General features: G+C 37.4%; 1 long non-coding RNA gene across 1 annotated transcript; it reads right to left on the minus strand.

Moving 5' to 3' along the window:
* Positions 1-21,129: 21,129 nt before the first annotated feature.
* LOC126913263 (uncharacterized) lies at positions 21,130-21,822 on the minus strand. The gene is made up of 3 exons (XR_007708112.1): positions 21,684-21,822; positions 21,425-21,568; positions 21,130-21,317 (listed from the first exon to the last, which is right to left on the minus strand). It is a non-coding gene; the product is annotated as an uncharacterized LOC126913263 (long non-coding RNA).
* Between the last annotated feature and the right edge of the window lie 347 nt (positions 21,823-22,169).

A 22,169-nucleotide genomic window follows, 5' to 3' on the forward strand; every position in this document is an offset into this window, starting at 1 on the left:
TTGGGAAACCTTTAGGGGAAAAGGCTGAATTGTGATTAAAAAATCACTGAAGGATAAGTAATTGAATTTATTTTACTGAAATCAATAAAAAGACCTTTAACTAATTGCAGGGCTTTGATACAAGCCCTTACAGTGGTTACAAGCTGTGACTAATACTGTGTCTTCCCAAAATGCAGAGGCACAGCAAGGATTTTTCTAAGAAATCATGGAGGTAAATAAAGGGAGCAAGCAGTAATATACACAAGGGACCAAAACAGAATTTCAGTTGGATTGGTTTGGAGTTAGACTCCAAAACTGATGCTGAAAATATTTTTTTTAAGTTGCTACTGGACACTGAAGGCACCTACAAAAATAAATACTTCTACTTCAATGGTCAAACCAAACTGCTAAACACTAATTAGCCACCTGAAGGTCTGTTTCTGGTCACTTGCAGTATCAGCTTTGCTGGCAGGACTCAGGGGCCAAGTACCTAGATCCTGCATCTCTCCCTGCTCCATACCTGTAGAGAAGGGGCTCTCCACCACAGCCCATCAGGTCACCAATCTCTGAGCTGCCACCAGACCCCCTCCCCCCGGCCATTGCACACATGCATAGATAGAACTGTGATTCACGTCCAAGTGAGGCATTAAGTTGGCCTTGCTTTAAGAGTAAATTATTACTTTCTGTCCAAACAGTTTGGATGGTCATATGAGAAACAAGCAATCCCAAAACCCAGTCCTTATTTCCACTATTTTACTATCTTATATGGTGTCTTTTTAAGTCAGTGGCCAGTGAAATAGTTTCAAGAGAAGCAACCAGCATCTGCTAAAGCCTGATGATAAAAGAGACGGGAAATTGTGGTGTTTCCTTTTTAGTATGTAAAAGATTATCAGTTTCCCACATCCTTCAAAATTTGTAAGTATGTACAGTCTAACTGTGTTAGAGTTGGTCCCTCTTTTTTACTTCTTTTTTATTATTGTGATTTTTTATTTTTTAAAAAGAAGTTGTAGGCATGAGAGGCTTATTTTAACATGTGCTTACACTTGAATGCAGGAAAACAACTTTGTTATTAGACTTCTCTAAAACTTCAGTAATCCTTTCTGGCTAGTGGTTGTTCTTTTTCATTCAGATGATCTTCTGTCTCGAGGTAACTTTCTTTTCCTATTCACTGAATAAAGAGCTTATATCACAGTTTAGGATCCTATACTAAACATCTAAAGAGTAATTCAAAATTTGATTTTTTTTTCCTTTAGCTTCTGGCAGCAAATATTTAATTTATAAATTGTTAAGAGAAAACTTGTTAATCAGGTTGATATTCTAGTTGTCCATAAAAGAACCCTAACAGATCTTTCTGATAAACAGTTTTCTATTTTTATTGCATCCTTAATGGCATTTTACTGTCAAAAAATCTGGGAGCTTACATTGCACTGAAAAATAATTGCTTGATTTTCTGTCCTAAAATATGTCTCTCATGTTGGCATCTGAGCAGGTACTAATAGCATGAAAGGATTCATTATCTGGCAGCCCATTGCCAAAAGTGGATGAGTGTAGAAACCTGGATGGTATTCATTAGTTTGCTGTGTGACCTTCAAAAGACACTGGAAATCTTGTGTGTATGACTTGTCTTCTGTAAAACAGGATCATTTATATTTTTACATGATTGCAGAAAGCTTGAAGAGGGACATTTCCAGGAGTCATTTTTTCCTTGTTGTCACTTCTTGAAGGCAGAGCAGAAAGTCTTGCTGGTACCAGGTCTGAGCAAGGAGGAGAGACCCTGTTGACTCTTTAAGGCTTCCTGGACTTTCCAAGGCACAATGGGAGGATGATTTGTGAAGAAATTTTTTGGGAAGAATTTTTTGTGATGCTTTGTGAAGATATTTTTTATCCTCTTTAATGTCTTTTTTTCCTTTATGTCTTTTTTTTTTTTTTAATCTGTGAACTTCCATTGCTTTATATAACATAGGGGAAACTTCATATTTCATAGGGATTGTACAAAGACAAGTTTAATAATGCTGGTGAGGTGCTTTTATATACATATGTCTGTGGTTTAAAATTTGATTATAACTGTCAAAAGTAACATGAGTGGAATGGAGCAGAGCAGGGTGAGGGTGTAGAAAGAATGGCAGAGCTACAGAGAAATGTTATTTAATACAATAGATGAAGGAATATTGTCTGACCTGCTCAGCTCAGGGAGATGTGGGCATCTTGCTTACCTCATGCTGAATGCTTCTCATGGCTTAATCTAGTTCAGTCAAGATGTAACACCCCAGACTGTGTTTGGGGAATTGAGGGAAGAAATGCTTTTAGAAATTTCTCTGTACTCATTCTGAGTGTCAGTTCTGATGCCTTTTTTCCTACCACCATATGCATCTTCTGTTTGTCAAATCAACAACAGAGCACTGTTATCCAAGCTCAGGAATATTTCAGGTGTTCCAGGGCAGGCTTACAAAGTGAAGGTGGAAATTGCAAAAGAGAGTGGAAAAAGGTGATCAGTCATAGGACTGGCCAAGCAGCAACTCTTCATCAGCAAAAGGGCAGTGCAGTAATGGTCCTCCTGTTAGCGTGGTTCAGCAAGACTTTTTAGAATATGGCACCAGAAAATGGTTGCACTGGCAAAAGCTCAGATGCTGAGCATGCAGCTGACACTGCTGGCTCCCATTAGACTTGTGCAAAGGATACTGAAAAGGATATTAGAATGATCTCTAACAACAATCCAGCGTCAAAGAGGCTCCCATTCCTTGTGTCCACACTCACTGGAAGGGAAGAAAGTGAGCCATTAGTAATGGGACAAAAAAGAATGGATAGGGAGTGGAAATGGCATTCATTTCAAGCTAAAATTGACTTTCTGGATCATTTTGTTTCACCTCTGTTTCATTTAAAACCTTGATTAACCAGGCCTGGTGTTAGTTTAATAGAGACCAGAATAACGTTGGCTTTATAACTAATTTATGCTTATCACTGGCAAGGCAAATGATTTGATATGGTCTCTAAAGTCCAGGTCTTTACATGCACTGATAAAATAAATGCTTATGCAGATTTCATCCTACATGTTCCCACACTGTCAAATTCTGATTACTTCATCTGGATATCCACTCTGACCCTATTGACTGATACATCTTACAAATGGAAGAGATACATCCAAAGAAAATGTAAACATCATCACTCCATGTCTCTGTATTCTCCACCCCACCACCCAAATGAAACAAAACAAACAAACAAAACAGAAAACAGCAACAACAACAACAAAAATTCAATTTATTCAAAGGCTGCAAAGATTTTAGGTGAAATTATAGTTCTGTTGAAGGCAATGTCAAATATCCCACCAAGTGCAATCAGGTCAGGATTTCACTGTCTGGCTTTATAAAATTGAATAATAAAAGAATGCGGGATATGGATATATAAAGTGATCAAATCACAGAAGGTGAACTATGCACTGTGTGAGTTGGGCTTTTATAATACAAGAAATAGGGTCTGAGAAACTGAGAGTTGCAAACCTAAAGCTGATGAAAAGGGAGTGTTTTTATCCTGTGCATAGTCACTTCAGGAACAATGCGTCACAATCTTCACATCTCTGAATGAAGGGCTGAGAGTCAGCATTAGCGGTTGCATAAAATCAGGCGTGAATTACAAAATGAGAACATGGAGGTATAATCCTCCACAGACATGGAACAGTCCACAAATAGGAAACAACCGGGAATAATCATTACAAATATCCATCATCAATAAAAGAAGATGAAAAACAAAAATAGATGAGCTTTGGAAAAATGCTTTGATGTAATCATAACTTTCTGAAATCCAGGGAAGTGAGTAATCATAACATATTCTCATAAACCACTCTTGGTTGTCATCTTGCCTCAAGGAACAGAGTTGCACTATACAGAAGAGATTCCATAGTTTTTGTTGAAAATAAATATTAACAAAGAGATGATACTGTGAATGTAGGGTGCATATTGTCTGCACCAGCAGTAGATAAAAGGGTATATAACATTGGGTAAGCTGGTGTTTCCCAACATGGGCAGAAACTGCACTCTGTGCCCTAAACATAACTAAACCATAACTAATGTGTTTTCTCAAGGCTGGGTTGAGTTGTGGATTCCAGAGGCCTTTGCCTGAAGTCTTATTTGGATTTACTCAAGGCTGCATTAAGCTGTGGATTCCAGGAGCCTTTTCCTGAAGTCTTGGATTTACTCGAGGCTGGATTGAGCTGTGGATTGCAGACACCTTTGCCAGAAGTCTTATTTGAAGAACTGGTGAGCCTTCTATTTTCTGGAAATAGCTGAGATCCCTTGTATAGTACAGCAGTTTAAAGAACAACAAAACAAAACAAACAAATGAACAAACAAAACCCCCACAAAATTTGAGGCAAGCAAAAAGTTAAGTCTTTAATTAAAAACTTAGAACAGGATAGGAGTGAGGGAATGGGGGCTGGAGTAGATGACCTGATGTCCCTTTCAACATGAAGGGATGATCCTATAAAAACACAAGAGGATAAGAGCTTGGAAAAGCATCAGATCTCAGCCTCCTGTCCTCATTGTAGTATGGGATTTCTCTGATCACTTTCCTGGCTTCAAGGGGCAAGCTCAATAGTACTGCTCCTTATTGAATATCTCCAGAATGTCCTTATTAATCTGCTAACTAGGGGTTATCTGTACTTTTGCCTTGGCTTAGATATCTGACACCTGTGAAAATTTTAATGTATCACTCTTGATTTTATCTGAAAATCAGTAAGATTCTCCTCTTCCTAATGCTGATTTCTCTACACATCTATGCCTAGTAAATCAACTGAGTTACAAACCCAGATTTCCAATATTTTGCTAATTATGTATTGCTAAGGTATGTTTTTTTCTTCACAGCTGTCTGCCAGTTTTTACAGAGACCATTAATGGCATATGAATTCATATCTTCCCCTTTAAAGGGCATCCTGTCACAATATGTTATTGGTCTCCAGATCAGTAATATGTTAATAAATTCACGGTATTAAAAGCCAGAGCAGTCTGGGAAAAAAATGATTAGAAAAAAAAAATCAGAACTTTTTCATGAAAACTTCCACATTGTTTTACTAACAACTTGAAAATAGCATCATTTTTCAAGCATTCTAATGCAGAAAAGACTGAGGACACATAGTAATGTGTCAGTCACCCTAATCAGTGATCACCACTACTGAATAACAACTCACACACAATTTTCTCTTTCCATTCTTGCTGGATTTATTTCATTCAGTCAGAAGAATAAAAAAGGTGATGACTTTACCTTTGTTTCACTTGGATTTAGCAACTGAGATATTTGTCCAAATTGAATACTCTAATGTTTTTTTCCTGCTATATGTCATTCTGCAAACAAGATGCAAGTTTATTTAAAGACCATGGACCAGATCCTGGAGCCCACTGAGTCTGTAATAGCAGGTTTATTATATAACTGGTTCAGCTTTGATTTAAGTTCAGAATGTTTGGCTTTTAATTGCACAGAAATCTATAAGACAGGAGATGAGGGAAAAGAATCATTGTGATTCACCTAGGGACTTTGTGAGAGAGTCATTTGGGGATCTTTCCTACACAAAATTAACCTTGCAAACATGAATTGATTTAATCTACCGGCTAAAGGAAAAAGAGTAGCACCTGAGCTATATTTGTGCCGTAATTGATTTTGCATCTCTTTCTATACCTCCCTTCAACACCTTGCATCACATCTACAGAACTACTTGTTAGCTTTTCATAAAATGTCTGATACTTATTTTAACAAAATCTATGAAAAATAGCTGAATTGAATTATTTTCCTTAGTGAAACTAAGAATTAAAATTTAAATATTATTCTTTTTGTATTTTGAATAAAATTGGTCCTAGGAAGAGAAGTTACTCTTGCGCTGGCAGATTCTAAAGTACTCTTTATCACACCAGAAAATCAAGCTCCTTGAAACTGCACGGGTTTTTTTCCTCAGTGACATAAAGAAAAATCAAATTGATGAGCAGTGAGTAATTCTATGAGAAAAAATAGCTTGGGCAAGTAAGAAAAGGCTGGTCAAATCTTAATAGGTGTATATCTGACAATTCAGGTCTATGGAGCCACTATTTTTAACCTGAGAGTCGCCTTATCAAATTACAGAGAACACTGAAGAGAAATTCAGTAATCAAAGTTTCCAACCATGGTCACTTTGCTGTTTTAAAAAAGAAAATGCTAATGAAGAGCCAAATCAAGAGTAGATGATAAAAGTGGCTTATTTGGCTACAGTCTCGTTTGGGTACTTCTGCTTTAAGTGCTTTGATGGGGAATATTCCTTCAGGATGGTTCCCTCCTGAAATAGGATTAAAATTACTTATTTAATAAATTAATGGTGTTATCTTACTGTATTACAGATAGTAAAATTTGGGCCATATAATTTTATTTAAGGGTTGGAAATATCTGCTTAGAATATTTATGGAAGACAAGTGAATTTGTAAAGTGGATAAGTGTACTGATCTTATCTGAATTTATGAAATTGAAATAAGTATGAAAAAGCTTAAAAAAACTTCATAATTGAGATTGTTTAAGATAGGATAACCATTTATATAAAGAAATTAAAATCTGGATGAAATTCCTCTCTTTAAGAGTAGCATGAATCAGTTCATGCACCCCTTCCTAAAACAAGTAGTAGAAAAAAATATATATATATTTAGTACCTTAAACCATAACAGATAAGGCTATTTTTAGTCCAGAATATTCTGGAGCTGTACAATAAAGTTAGATGAGATGGACACATATATTTTTTTTATAAATCTAACTTTGTATGACTTAAGTCATGACCCAAATGTATCAGACACAGACAGACACAGACACAGATTTCTAGGTTGGAAGAGACCTCAAGATCATCGAGTCCAACCTCCGACCTAACACTAAGTACTCCACTAAACCATATCACTAAGCTCTACATCTAAACGTCTTTTAAAGACCTCCAGGGATGGTGACTCCACCACCTCCCTGGGCAGCCCGTTCCAATGCTTAATAACCCTTTCGGTAAAGAAGTACTTCCTAACATCCAACCTAAAACTCCCCTGTCGCAACTTTCGCCCATTCCCCCTCGTCCTGTCACCAGGCACGTGGGAGAACAGACCAACCCCCACCTCACTACAGCCTCCTTTAAGGCAACTGTAGAGAGTGATAAGGTCGCCCCCGAGCCTCCTCTTCTCCAGGCTGAACAACCCCAGCTCCCTCAGCCGCTCCTCGTAAGACTTGTTCTCCAGACCCCTCGCCAGCTTGGTCGCCCTTCTCTGGACTCGCTCGAGCACGTCCATGTCCTTCGTTTTGTCTTTTAATACTCTCACAATAAATAAATTAATTTAATTAAAATTGAATAAGTCATTAACATCTCTATAAGAAAAAAATGTAAATTTCGTATCTTGTCAGAGATTCAAAACTTTATCTTATCCCCTTTGCCTGAAATAGATATCTGATGTATGTCCTGTTTCAGTCAGTTTGGCATTACCCTGGTGGCTTAGGAGATGTCATTGCTGGGTGGTTGACAGCTGACAAAATACTGCTAATTCTTAGAGTAACCATTTGCAACGCATTATAATGTGTAGTGACAAAAATTAAAATTCTTTGGTGCAAGCCATGCTTTTGAATAACCAGTGCTGACATACATCTTTTTGTAAATATGGAATGATGTAAAACAGTAGAGAAAGATTAAGGCAAAACAGAAACTACAAAAGCTACTTTTCTGTGTCTTTATAAATATATTTGGGAGTATTTATGGCCAAGAATGTTAACTCTTTTGAGACCTTAATTTTGAGTAAGATAAATCAAAAGGTAGACAAAAGACTTGTCCCATGTCATTTCATAACATAAATAAATCAAATCCCAGTAATATAAGTACCAAGTATTATCTCCCAGAATGTTTAGCATTATGGGTACAAACAGCAATAGAATCATAGAATGATTTGGGATGGAAGGGGCCTTACAGGTCATCTAATTCCATCCCCTCTGCCATGGGCAGGGACACCTCCCACCAGACCAGGTTGCCCAAAGCTCCATCCAGCCTGGCCTTAAACGCTTCCAGGGATGGGGCATCCACAGCTTCTCTGGGCAACCTGTTCCAGTGCCTCACCACCCTCATAGTTAAGAATTTCTTCCTAATATCTAATCTAAATCTCCCCTCTTTTAGCTAAAAACCATTACCCCTTTTCCTATCACTACACCATCTGACAAAGAGTCCCTCCCCAGCTTTACTGTAGGCACTCATTAAGTATGGGAAGGCTACTATAAGGTCTCCCTGAAGCCTTCTCTTCTCCATGCTGAATGACCCTAACTCCCTCAGCCTGTCTTCGTAGGAGAGGAAGTCCTCTTTTTAGGACTCTTGTATGGCTGCTGGTAACTGCCTCAGTTCATTAGGCAGTGTCTCTATCCATGACATATATGACAGGCACACAACAGTATCTTTCCAGAAACTCAATATCAGTTGCAGATTGAAGTCCCGTATAAGAGTTCATTTTGAAACTATTTTAATGGAGATATCAAAACTGTAACTTCACTGAAGTGAGAAAACTGTTAAGACAAATAGAACAAAACTAAACTTTCTCTTCACCATTTGCACTAGGCCTTTATCTAGCTTCCCATGCAGAATGTCTTTTGCATTCACAAGTTACATATGTGCATTTTAATGGCACAGCCTCTTCCATTTTAGTTTAAGGTACATAAGGCACGTTTCTTTGGAGAGAGAAAAGACACCTTGTACTTTTTTTCTCAATTGAGTGTCTTCTAGATAATTTATCATTATTATCTGAAGATATTCATATTATTATCAAGAAGACAGCAGTTTTTAAAGGAGATATTAAAATGTCTTTGACATTGATGCAGCAGTGGGTTTGCAACAGTGAGAAGCTGGTCTGTTCCAAATTGTACAGCAATTCGGTAGGGAGCCAGTGTGGCCCCCTCCTTGCTCCAAGTCTCATGTTCAGCGCTTGTTCCTGTGTTGCCTGAAGTTGACAGTGAAAGAAGCTAAGTATATATGAAGACCTGCTAATTTCTCTCAGTTTAAATGCTTTGTTACATATGATATAAAATATAAAACATATAAAATTAGACGATTAAAATAAAAAAATAAAAAATAATAAAAATAATAATAAAATAAACGATATAAAATTAGAAAACAGACACACATCTTTCAGTCAGTGTTCCTTTTGCCTTTTCTTCCTTATATCATAACCACCTTTTCTCCACCCATGCTTTCTAATGGTTACCTGAAGACTCCCTGATAAAGCAGTAAGTATGAATCTAAATGGTGGTGGTGGATGTACTCTGTTTTACTCAGTATACAATTTCTGAAGTTTAATGAATTTTCAGCTATATATGCCAAAACTATAGGATTTTACTTACAGACAGCTATTTTTTAATTGTCTTTCTCTGCTGATGCTTTCAAGCTTTTGATAATGATTATTGCATTACTTCTTAAGAGTCAGGTCTTCTGTGTTCCTCAAAGTTAATATTCTCTGCTTTCTTGTTTATAATTATAATTTCTTGCTTTTAATCCTTTTTCTGTGTATTAGTTCTACTGAAACCTGACCAATTCTGTCCTGCTTTGATGATTTTTATAGCTCTTCATTTCCTTTTAATTTTGCCACACTATATGATGTGAGATACTGTCATCTAAACCACATAATAAAACCACAGCTATTTAAGTTTTCTGATATTAATAATAACTGCATTCATTCAATATATGATTTGAAACATATCTATAAAGTTATTAATTATATAACGAAGTATAAAGCTAAAATTTGTTTCAGATGAGATTGTATCATCATGGGGCTTAAAATGAATGGAAACCTGTGTAGATTTCATGGGTCTCAACGAAACAAACCATTAATCTTAATTTAATCTAAACACTTAATCCTTACTTTTTTTTTTTTTCCTTTTAAATGACTTTTTCTATTCTCTTCTGCAAGGAGTGGAACTTTATTCTCTGAGTTGCTGTCTCCTCTGATCTGACACAAAACCTTTTCCATGTTGTTCTGTTTTTGCTTTTTGTTTGATCGTTTGGTTGGTTTGTTTATTTCTTTAGCCATTTTCACAGGAAAAAAGGTGAATTTGGGCAAATACAAGGGAATTAGTTGCTTTTTTGTAGTTTTCTCCACAAAAAAATGTGGAGACAACTCACCGAGAGGGCACAATTATCCCTGAAGCATGGACAGAGAACTTGTTACTTTTTTTTTTTTTTAACTTCTTTTACATTTATGGCATGATGGTAATAATACTGTAACTGATGTCATGATAAAAGAGCTTCAATTTTTTTTCTTTGATATAACCATTAGATGACTATTTTCATGTAAGTCACTTTTTATGTTTGAGGTGAAAAGTTATTAATATCAAAACCTTTGTAAGCTGTCTGGATGTGTCTAAAATTATAAATACTATCTTCAACTTGTATCCATGCTGAAGAGCAGAACTGAATCAAAAATTGCTTCAGGCTATGGAAATAGCTGGAAGCTTCATTTTCAGACTCATATTCTCCTGTATTTTTCTACCAGTTAGAATCTAGAGCCTCTTAGGGATTTAATCGTTCAACCTTTTGGACCCAGTTCATGCAAGAGTTGAAGCTAGCTCTCTGTATAATCTACATCAGATATTTGTGAAGTATATCACGTGAAATCTGAGCATGATGTTCTGCAGACTTCACAGGCTCACACAAAGTGTTCTAGCTCTGTATAAGTATCAAAACTCTAAATATTTACTTCATCGGATATCTGAATTTTTGGGGTGGGCTACTACTAATTCTACCTCCCTGTTTTCTTTTTTATGTGCCTTCTTTTCAAGACTCTTTCTTATTGTGGCTCTTCTATTTAATTATGTGTGGAAAGAAAGATCAGTCTTACAAAAATCCCTTTCTTACCTGGACTTCCCAGGCTCCACATCCTTCTTAGTCAGTTCATTCAAGTATTTTCTGGTAGCAATTTATGCAATGCAGTGAGCATAGGTGAATTACTTATTTCTAAGGATCTGCCAGTCATTACTGCCTTAACAAAGTGAATCTGCTCTCTCTTTCCCTTACAGTTGCCCTTTTTCTCATGTACATTACATTTCAGATGTTTATACATTTAAAGGCCAAACTGTGCCTTGACACAACAGTTTGTACAACCCTGGGCAGTGAGATCATATAGTCTGACACATTTACAACTGCTTGCCCGACACATACGAGAATGACGGCAAAAACAGTAAATATTTTAAGGAAAATCCTGCATTTAAAAAAAAAAATTCATTACAAAGTGCAGACAATTTGCCACTGGTATTTAGCTCACTCACCGGGAGCATTTAGCTGAAAGGCAGCAGTGCTGACTGTTGATTGACACCATGTCTTTGCCAAAGACAGCAGGACCCCATGAAGCACAGGTGACCTATCCTGAAAGAAGATTATACCGCAGCATAAAAATCTACCCTTCCACCTGCAGAAACAGAGGGGATGTCAAAGTAATCTACATTTTTAACTTCTGTTTATGTTCAGTGTTGTGCAGGCTGCAAGATGAGATATTACCTGAAATTCCCGTGGCAGACGGCAAAGCATAATGAAAAATCAAAACACTGAAAAAGGGATTGAGCAGAAAAAAAGGCTGTGAGTGCCAGCTTTCCATTTGGAACAAAGCTAAGCACAGCTGGGGAGCTGACAGGAATTATTCATACCTTCCAGACCCATCCAATAGGTGCGCACAGCACACGAAGTGGAGATAGGAGGATGTATGTGACAGCATGAAAATGCTACTGAATAGCACAATGAGCAGTGGTTGCAGCCTGTATTGCCTATCCACACTCTAGAGACCAATACCCATTCTTTGCAAATAAGATGCATTTTCAACTCAGAGAGTTTTAAGGATTGAAATGTCTTTGTGTTCTTATGTATAACAACAAGGACTATCAAAATAATATAATTGAGAAATTTGTGTGGTTTTCACTTAAATAACTCACTCATTTTTAAGAGCCTTTCTTAATTTCTAGGCAAAGTAAAGCAGCAACCATGTACTGAAAGTCATTCTTACATGTGGTTTGCTGCTTAGCTAAGTGTCGTGTCTCATTAATTGTTAAGATTTTAACATTTTAATGTGCAACTGAGGGTGCAATGACAACTTTTCTCAATTCTCTTCTCAATACTGTTCTCAATAGTATCCCTTCTATATTTTTACATAAGGTATTTTTTCCTAATCCAACTTTTTTTTTTTTAATTTTTATTTTTTTGATTAAATGGATTAAACGGATTAAAGTTAAAACTGATTAGTCTACATTTTTGTACTCTATGTCTGTAGACACATTTCAGGCATTGCATTGAAGAACTTCTGGTCTACCTGATTGCCTCCAAACATGTTTCTGCCATCAAGTATCTTGATATTGGAACCAAAAGCTGTGTACTTTCTTTGGGTAACCCTGAAGAAGTGAAGAGGTCGTCTCAAAAAAGTAAACTAATAATGAATATATGAGAGATGAAGATATTTCCATCTTTCAAGGAGACTGATGCCATTTTCTAAGTTTCCAAACTTTGAATGCTTTTCTTCAAAAGAGTAATAATAATTTGTGACTTTCTAAGATGTTCTTGGTAAGAACTTGGGCAGGATCAATGAAGAACATGATTCAGGATCTAAATGCATTACGTTTTAGTAATCATTTGGGTGCACATTCTTGGGACTTATATTTGCCTTTATATATCTATTTTCCTTTATATATCAGCAAAAGACAAGAAGGGAAGAGGACAAAAGTAGACAAAGAGAAGAGAAAAATCAATACAGAAAGAAGATGCTATAACGTCCGGAGAAACAGAGCAACTTAGAGTTCATTGTTATAAGGAAAGTGAGAATATTATTATTTTTATGACCTGTTCCACACACCATATTTTCTAAAAATTAAGAAACAATCTGGAAGAAGAAAAAAAAAAAGAAAGAAAAAAAAAAAAGATGAGTTGAAGATTTGGGGAAAAAAAATGAACAACAAAAAAAACAACACAACAACAACAACAAAAAACAAACAACAGAAGGTTTACAGAATGGTTTCTTACACATTAAGCACTTTCTGTTGCAGATAGATGACAATAATAAATAAGTGAGATTACAAGCAGAAAAAACAGTTTTTGAGATTCATAAATAGCCCAGGACCTAATGAATATTCTTTCATGTTTGGTGGCCTGGTGGCCTACATCAATAACAGCTGCATTGCTTCAGTCACGCTGTACTGAAAAACAGAAATTTCTTTTGTAGTGCAGCTTCTGTATATTGTTCTGATTTGTGCTCTTGCATCTCCAAGAAACCACTGCATTTTAGATCCTTAAGTGCATCTGGTTGTTTTACAGAAAGACATATGTAAAACAAAGGCAGGCCTGTAGGTTGTTTTTTTTCCCAGTTAGTTTATTATCAAACCTGACAAGCATGGAAAGATAAACAGCATTTTTTTAGAGGGTGAAAGGATATGCAAAAACAAATTTGTACAGAATTAACATTCTGACAATCAACAAATGAAAAGAAAAATAAATTGAGAGCAAGCATAAAAAGCTTGATGTTCTTTTAACATCAGGACACTAAGGAAAATAAAATAAAATAAAAAATAAAATAAAATAAAATAAAATAAAATAAAATAAAATAAAATATTGCTCATTCCAAATACTAGTATCCAGGAAAAAAATATTGTATTTCTAAATATAACTGGATTATTTCTCTGAGGTATCAACCTGACTGATGATCCATACAAAACCTCGTGGTGACATTTTCATTAAACCTTTTATCATCAATTCAATCATACTTCAGAGAGTTATATGGATTTCATTTTTCTTTTTCTTTCTTTTTTTTTTTAATGAAATTGTACTTAGAGAAATGCTTTGAGATAAAAATGTCTATTATTTCATTTTTAAGAATGCCTATTTGAAGTGGAATTATCCTTTCAAAACCACTTTTTTAACGCTATGTTATTTTATTTGTCCGTTTTCTCATGGCGCTACTAAATGGTACATCGATAAGCAGTTATTCACAATAATATCAAAATCTTGATAGATTTTATTTTAAACTTAAAAGGGAAGATGTTACTACTGATTGAAAACATTTTCTAGAACTGAATGTCTACTTTATTTACTGTAATTAAACACTATGGTTCTTCAAACACAAAAGAACATGAGCTCAAAATATACTGATTATAAGAACAATAAGTTTAGGTACTTTTTTTTTTTAATAGTGAAAACAATTCAGCATCTATTTTACCTCCTTCAGCATAAATGGAGTACTCATGCTGTGTGGCACTAAATACCTGTTTTATCAGTCTGGTCTCTCTTTCTGTCAATACAGTTTATGTAAAAAAATAAAATAAAATCAGTTATTGAGTAAGAGCAGAAGTTTTATATCCTCTAAAATGCTCCTACTCTGATATTCACTGAAAAGTGATGGATAATCAGGCTGTCAGTTTAGGGATCTAAACTGAAGTGCTTAATGTAGGCACTGCAAATGCTTACTATCTTCATCCAGTATTTACCCAAAATCATCAAGAAAATTAGAAATAAAGTTATGTATAATTATATTATGCCATAGTATAGTCTAGGATACAGAATGAGTATTGAGTTAGATTGCTGCTGGTACAATGTGTCACTATTTGATGAAATTTCATGCGGTAGTAGATGTCTCGTACAGCAGCAATGTTTATATGCAATAAAACATTGCAATAGTAATTAATAGACAATAAATACTTTTCAAGGATTCTATACTCTTGTGATGTTGAATTTCTCTTTTCCCCTGAAATGAAATATCTTCATAAACTCTTTGTGAAAAGCTTTTTCGTTGTGGGCTAGCCAGCTGCCCACCCAGCTGCTCTCTCAATCCCCTTCCTCAATGGGACAGGGGGAGAAAATGGGGTGAGAAATCTTGTGGGTTGAGATAAAGACAAGGAGATTGCTCACCAGTTACTGTCACGAGCAAAACAGAATCAACTTGGCGAAAAATAATTTAACTTACTGCCAATTAAAATGAATTAGAGTACTAAGAAATGAGAAACCAAACATTAAAATGCCTTTCCTCCATCCTTTCCCAGTCTCAACTTCCATCCTTCACACTTGACTCCTCTACCTCCCCTCTCCCCAAGCCGCACAGGAAGATGGCGAATTGGGGTTGTGATCAGTTTGTCGTTTCATCGCCGCCACTCCTTCCTCTTCACTCTTTTTCCCTACTCCATCTGGGGTTCTTCACATAGGCTGAAGTCCTTCAGGATGAACCTGCTCCAGTGTGGGCTCCTTCACAGGTACCTGCTCCTGGAACACCTCCTCCCTTTCTCTCACCTTGTTGCTCACAGGGCTGTTTCTCACACTTTCTTTCCTCACTCATTCTGTGCAGTGTTCTACCCTTTCTTTAATACATTCCCCAGAGTTGCCACCATCTTGGCAGCTGGGCCCAGCCATGCCCTGCAGTGGGGCTATTAGAGCCATTTGGAACCAGTCGTGTCCAGCATGGGGCAGTCCCAGCCTTTCCTCACAGAGGCCATCCCACAGCCACCTGCTGCCAGCACCTGGACACCTGCACCAGATACAATTTTATAGGAATAAAACCAGATTTTGCGTGGTTAATAGTGTCAAAAAAAGTGAAAAAAAAAAAAAATAGCAGGATTTCAGTAGTCTTTATATCACAGAATATCCTGAGTTGGAAAGGACCCTCAAGGATCATTGAGTCCAACTCCTCACTCCACAAAAAAACACCCCAAAATCAGACCATGTTTCTGAGAGCATTGTCCAAATGCTTCTTGAGCTCCGGCAGGCTCAGTGCTGTGATCACTGGCCTGGGGAGCCTGTCCCAGTGCCTGACCACCCTCTGGGTGCAGAACCTTTCCCTAACACCCAGCCTGACCCTCCCCTGTCCCAGCTCCATGCCGTTCCCTCGGGTCCTGTCGCTGTCCCCAGAGAGCAGAGCTCAGTGCCTGCCCCTCTGCTCCCCTCGTGAGGGAGCTGCAGGCTGCCGTGAGGCCTCCCCTCAGCCTGCTCTGGTCTGGGCTGAACAAACCAAGGGACCTCAGCTGCTCCTCATACATCTTGCCCTCTAGACCCTTCACCATCTTTGTTGCCCTCCGTTGGACACTCTCTTTAATAATTTTATGTCCTTCTTATACTGTGGTGCCCAAACCTGCACACAGTACTTGAGGTGAGGCCATAACGGTGCAGTAACAATATATAGCAAAGATGATAAGAAGGCCATGATGTTAAGTCATGTCAACCACAGGTAGCCCAAGCACGACAAAGACTGAAATATTCTTCTTTTCCATAACATCTGAGAAGCGCTAGGAAAAAAAAAATCTAAAGACAGTGCAGGGAAGTCCTGCAGTAGATTAATTTTGTTGTTGTTTAAAACACAATAAAACCTCTGGTACTGCCAGTCAGAAAATAGATGCTCTTCATTCAAAACAACTGGTGCAGCTATTTAAAATCCTATTAGCACCACAAATGTCTGATTTATAAACTGTTTTATGGCTTTTGATGCTTTACAGGCATGATAAACTTTCAGATGCATTGCTACACATAGTCAATAGTTAATGATGCTTTACCAGGCAAAGGCTACACGTTCTTTTTAAGAGCAGAAATAGTATCTGATGTATCTGGTTCAATACATATATATATATATATATTTAATTCCTGTGAATGGGTGGTTCTGCTATTCCATATCTTGTTTTAGGCTCCTGATTAGATATGCCAACACAAGTGTTGGTGTGAGGAGCTGGAGAGATGATGTCAAGCCATCTCACACCTTGACTTATTATGCTTAGGTACCATAAATGTAATCTTTACGCTGCATTTTCATTTCTGCCTGGATGCAGGACATTTCTCTCTTAGCTGTTACTCAGTACATGTGCCTGACATCATGGCAGCGTATGTGAAAACATAGAGCATTTCATAAAAGACACAGAACCTTTTTGTTTGTTTGTTTGTTTGTTCCTAATGTGTCACAAGCTTTGGAGACTTTTTGACAGTAGTTTGTTGTTTTGTGAGGAAATAATAAAACCTTTCCAATTTTTTTTTGGCACAGCTATCAGTGGCTCAGCAGGTGTGCTCTTTTCATTTTCTGCATAATCAAAGTTAGTCTATTACCTTTGCTACATACTGTTCTTTATACCACAAGGCTGATCTTTATTGACTCATAATTTAGGGAAAAAGAAAATCATTGCTCTTCAAGAATCTCAAATCCATGCTTTGTAACGTGTAATATAAAAGGGTATTGCAGGTATTTCTTTACAACGTGTTTGAAAAATAGAAACCTAACATTAGGGTATTATTAGATTAAATGGCTCTTATTGTTCAGGAAAGCAGTGTTGGCCAATAACTAGCAGGATCTTAGATGTTTCCAGCTGTTTCCTGCCATCATAGCCTCACAGGTTGAACTTGGCCTTGTGTGTTAATGGGTTGTCCATTTGTAAAACTGCTTTTTGTAAGCCTTTATAATCCTGAATGTGATCCCCACGTAAGTTTTGAGTGCATCTAAGGGTAAACTGGAAAGTCCATTGTCATAAATGTTTCTCAGGAGTCATACTCACTAATATTTTCTTGCATATCTAGTGTCATATTAAGGATGCAATGATCTTTAATGATCATTTTCTGCAATGATTGCTGGTTAATATACATTTTGAATCATACTTATACCTTTCCTGAACAGCAAAAGTGATGGCTAAAGTCAGGCTATCAATAGTATTTCTCAATCCCAATTTGAGCAAGTAGCGGTGTTTTGTAGGAAAGGTGTGAAGTCAATTCACAGAATTCACCTGACAAAGCAAATAATTGCTACAAGCATCCAAAACACTGGAAAAATGCTGTAGACATAACCGTCAGATTGCAGAGGAATGGAAATTGTGGATAAGGTGGTTTATCCAAGTTCAGAAATAAACTCAATACTGGGACCAATACTTGTTCAATATTTTCGTTAATAGCCTAGATGAACGTAAGGGTTGTACTCTTGGCAAGCTTGTGGACAACCCCCAGTTGGAGGAAGCAGTTGATATGTGGGAGGGCCAAGCTGCTCTTGGGCAGCCCGTGGGACCTGGGCAGACTGAAGAAATGGTCCAACAGGAACCTCATGAAGGTCAACAAGGACTAATGACAAGTCTTATAGGTGGAGAAGAACAACTCACCACACCACAACAGGCTGGGAAGCAGCTCTATGGGGAAGGACTTGGGGTCTCAGTAGGCAGCAAGAAGAGCCTGAGCTAGCAGTGAACCATGGAAGCAGGGACAGCCAACAGCATCCAGGGCTGCATTGGCAGCCAGGCAATGATCTTTGCCTTCTGCTCAGCACTCTCTTTGGAACTAACACCTTATTACGATTCTCATCACAATGTCTCTGTAACCTTTAGTGCTTCAGATCTATGGTATGGACAACAAAGTCACTTTCTGTAGTAAATTTTCCTCCATTTATCTAAATGTTACTTGTTTTGCTGTCTTCATAAATCATTTCATGAATTCTAATATATTAGCTGAATTTTTATTTTATTTTTTTTGCCCCTGTATTATTGCAAAAGCAACCTTGTCACTCTATGTTTAGTCCTGAATTGGGTTATCCCACCTTATATTCAACTTCCTCTTTTCTGCAGTCTGACAGCTATGTCAAGAGACTTTTTTTTTTCCAGTGTTTCAACTGCTTGTAGCAATTACTTGCTTTGTGTTTTCTAAAATTACCTTACAACTCCTCTCCTATCATCACCACCTATCATCATCACCTATCATCATCCTAAGCATCACCACCTGCTCAGATTGGAGGTGATCTCCCATGAATTACTATGTGTAGGCTCAGTCTGGTTGTGGCTCAAGCAACAGGTTCAGGATGAAGTTTGACATATACATATGTAGATAAACTTCACTAACATGTATTCATTGAAAAAGTAACAGTTAACGCTGGTTAAAATGAAAATAAAAAGCTAGGAATTCAGATGAAGTTTAAATATCCTCAGCTGTCTTTCCTTCTAATTATTAACAATGGCTGTTTAGGTGCACCTCTGTTGTACTTCAGTTTGCCCCTTTACAGCACAAAACAAATAGTGCCCCATCCCTGTTGGGAAAAGGGAAGAGGCTGGCAGCAGTCCCAGAGCTTCCAGCCATTGGTGGCTTTCTAGAAATTTAGCTGTTACAAGAGTAGGCCATTTGGATGTCATTCAGGTTAGGTTTGAATGATTTTGAGCAGAAATTACTCCCACCAGAACTTCTCAGGGTTAAAGGTACAATATAAATGTGCTGGCATCTAACTGTATAGCATTGCTATACCTAACGGGACAATCTAGGCCTAAATACTTTTCTGTTTTTGTTCTGAAAGGCATATGCACTGTAGAAATTAAATTTAACAGCATAGTTAAATTTAACAGCATAGTTGTACAAGTAACTGTACAGCAAAGATGACTACAACTATGGTAACAATTCAAATAAAAAATAAATCTTTTTGAGATTTCTGTTTTCCAGGATACATGACATTTCTTCAGATAGTCACCCAGAGCAATAAAATTTCTCATGTTCAAGTCTTGCTTGATACTGGCTCTTTAGTTCAGTGGAAGCTGCACTCTACCTTTATTTTTGTCATGTATCTCATCATTTTTGTCTTGCAGAACAGTGATTCACTCTGCTACAGCTGAGCATATGAAAAGCTTACTACCTAAAACATGCTTTTTAATATTCTATAATTGACACATATTTCAAAAGCGCTAGAGATAGTTTTCAAATATTGGAAACGATTACATATTTAGAACACTACAATATTCATTGTACCTTAGAAAAGGTTGCCCCAGGAAAGAACATTTTGGATACATCAGCCTGGTTTTGATCAGTCCCAAGACAGGAAAAGGGTGAATTCACCAAAGTGGATAAGTGAGAAGAATATAGATACTGACAATATAGATGCAAAGATGAAGAAACCTAGACAACAAAGCCCATCAGTGGAAGATGTTATTTACCACACACTGGCTCAAACATATTGTCATAATGATTCATACAGATGACAAGTAATATTGCCTGTTATTTTGCTGACCTTGCTCAGCTGTTCAGCAAGTTTAGAAGCAGTGATCTTGAAGGGGAAAGCTTCAGTTACTGCTGCAACAGGTAGAACTGTAGAAAGTGCTTCAGAGGCTGCAGGGCCAGAGGGGACCACAGTGATAAGTGAAGCTGAGCACTGGGGAACTCAGCACATAGTCCATGAACTCCATCCACATACCTGAAAACCAGCCCAAAGACTAGCAGACCTCTCCTTGTTCAACAATAAGAGCAGTGGCTTCGGGCTAGATAAGCCCTGATACTGAGTTTAATCTGAGCTTGTTTTGTTGCAGTAGTAAAGGAAGTTAATCTCCTGATCTGGAGACTTTTGAACTGTATCTTCAAGATTGAAGCTGCAGAATAAAATGATGTATAGATAGCCAGAAGTGCAAGTGGATTGTTACAGGGTGGTCAATGTATTGTAAGTATCAGAAAGTTCTCTGCCTGTTGGGAGAGAAGAGGATGGAAGGTGTGTTTTCTGAGGCATGCTAAGGGAGATGCCGAGGCTCATCTAGGGCTGGGCAGCCCTGTGATTCCCAGTTTAGATTCCTGGTGAGTGATCTCTGTGCAACACGTGATGGTGTTTAGTACCTGGAGGAGATGCTAATGGACGAGGATAAAGGGATTTAAACCAAAAGAGTGTAGATTTAGATAAGATATAAGGAAGAAATTCTTTATGTGTGCCCCATCCCTGTGTGAGTGTTCATGCTCAGGTTGGATGGGACTTAAGGCAACCTGATCTCATGGGTGGCATCCCTGCCCATGGCAGGGGGTTGGGAACTAGATGATCTTTAAGGTTGCTTCCCACCCAAACCATTCTATGATCGGGTTTTTTTTGTATGTTTTTTTTGTTTGTTTTGTTTTTTGTTTTGTTTTGTTTTGGTTAGACACTAAGCAGTGATGATATGAATATGATTTTATTCATAAGAAGGAAACCCTGCATACATAAAAAGAACTTCTTTTGAAAGCAGAGTAGACTCCACAAGAGCCAAGACTGATATTGCTGAAGGTCCATATTTCTGAAGAATACAACACAGCTAAATTCATATGTGAAAGAACAGGCATGCTAATGGACATGATCATTGCAGAAATGGATTCTAGGTAGGGAAACACTTCAGAACTAAACCCAGGACAACCACATTTTGAATACCAAAGGCTACTGCAAAAAGCCTATTTTTTTATTTTTTAATTTTTTTATTTTTAAAGCAAACGAGTGGTGTGGATGCAAGCTTAACATTTTGGTATTTATCATCACATTTTCCAAGCTATCCATTGTTACTGCTTGCATCATATTGTCTTCCTCTCAGCTCTGCCACACTACCTTTTCTCATCTCAGCTGTCTGCCAGGTCAGCTGTTAGATAATTTTCAGGTTCTCTGGGGGAGGGAAAGGAAAGATTTCTTACTGCAAGACCACATGGCATGTAGCTCAACAGACCTGACATGAGATTGGAGTCTCTAATCACTAATGAAACATTACTCACTGGGTAAACAATTTGGCACAAAATCATTGATTCCATTCTTATTGGAAGAGGGCTTCATTTTCTAGTGTTCAGGATTACATTTTTTCCACAGAGTTTCATAAAGCCAGAAAAGTCTTCTTGTCTGTCGTGTCCTCTTCTTTATATCTGCAAATGCTTTATTTTAAAAAGCTGCAGAAGGCAGAGGTCCCCAGTGATTCATTTCATTTTATCTTGTATTTTCCCTTTTCATTGATGGCTGTTTTTACATTTCTGTGCATACCTTTCATTTTAGATCCTACGTAAATGACCCCTCGACACCTGAGGGGGAGCAGCTCTGTGCAGAGTCCTTGGTAAGCAGAGTCCTCTTGCAGGACTGAAGCCTACAATGCAAAACCCTTAGGAAAACAGCTCCTTGGACTGCAAGACAGACAGGGTGCAGCAAAGACTTAGAAGACGATAAGAGGAAGCAGTCATAATATAAATTTTTGGCAGGGATGACAAGTGTGTACATTAAAGAGTGATATTGAGGAGTCCACAGAGGAAGATAAGAAGACAACAGTTAGGCTTTTCCCTTTACACAGAAGTGTGTGACTAACAGCTATCTATATGCAGCAGAGTAAAATACAATGCAATTATAATACCTCTGTTGTTCTTCCATGCCAATATTGCGAGTTGTGTGGAGAAAAATTGCACTGAACTCTAGAATTGCTTTCACATTGTAGCATATTGCAAAAAAGAAATCCATGGAATATTATGTTCTTATGTG

This window comes from Cygnus atratus, chromosome 3, assembly GCF_013377495.2.
Source record: "Cygnus atratus isolate AKBS03 ecotype Queensland, Australia chromosome 3, CAtr_DNAZoo_HiC_assembly, whole genome shotgun sequence".
Taxonomy (NCBI): Eukaryota; Metazoa; Chordata; class Aves; order Anseriformes; family Anatidae; genus Cygnus; species Cygnus atratus.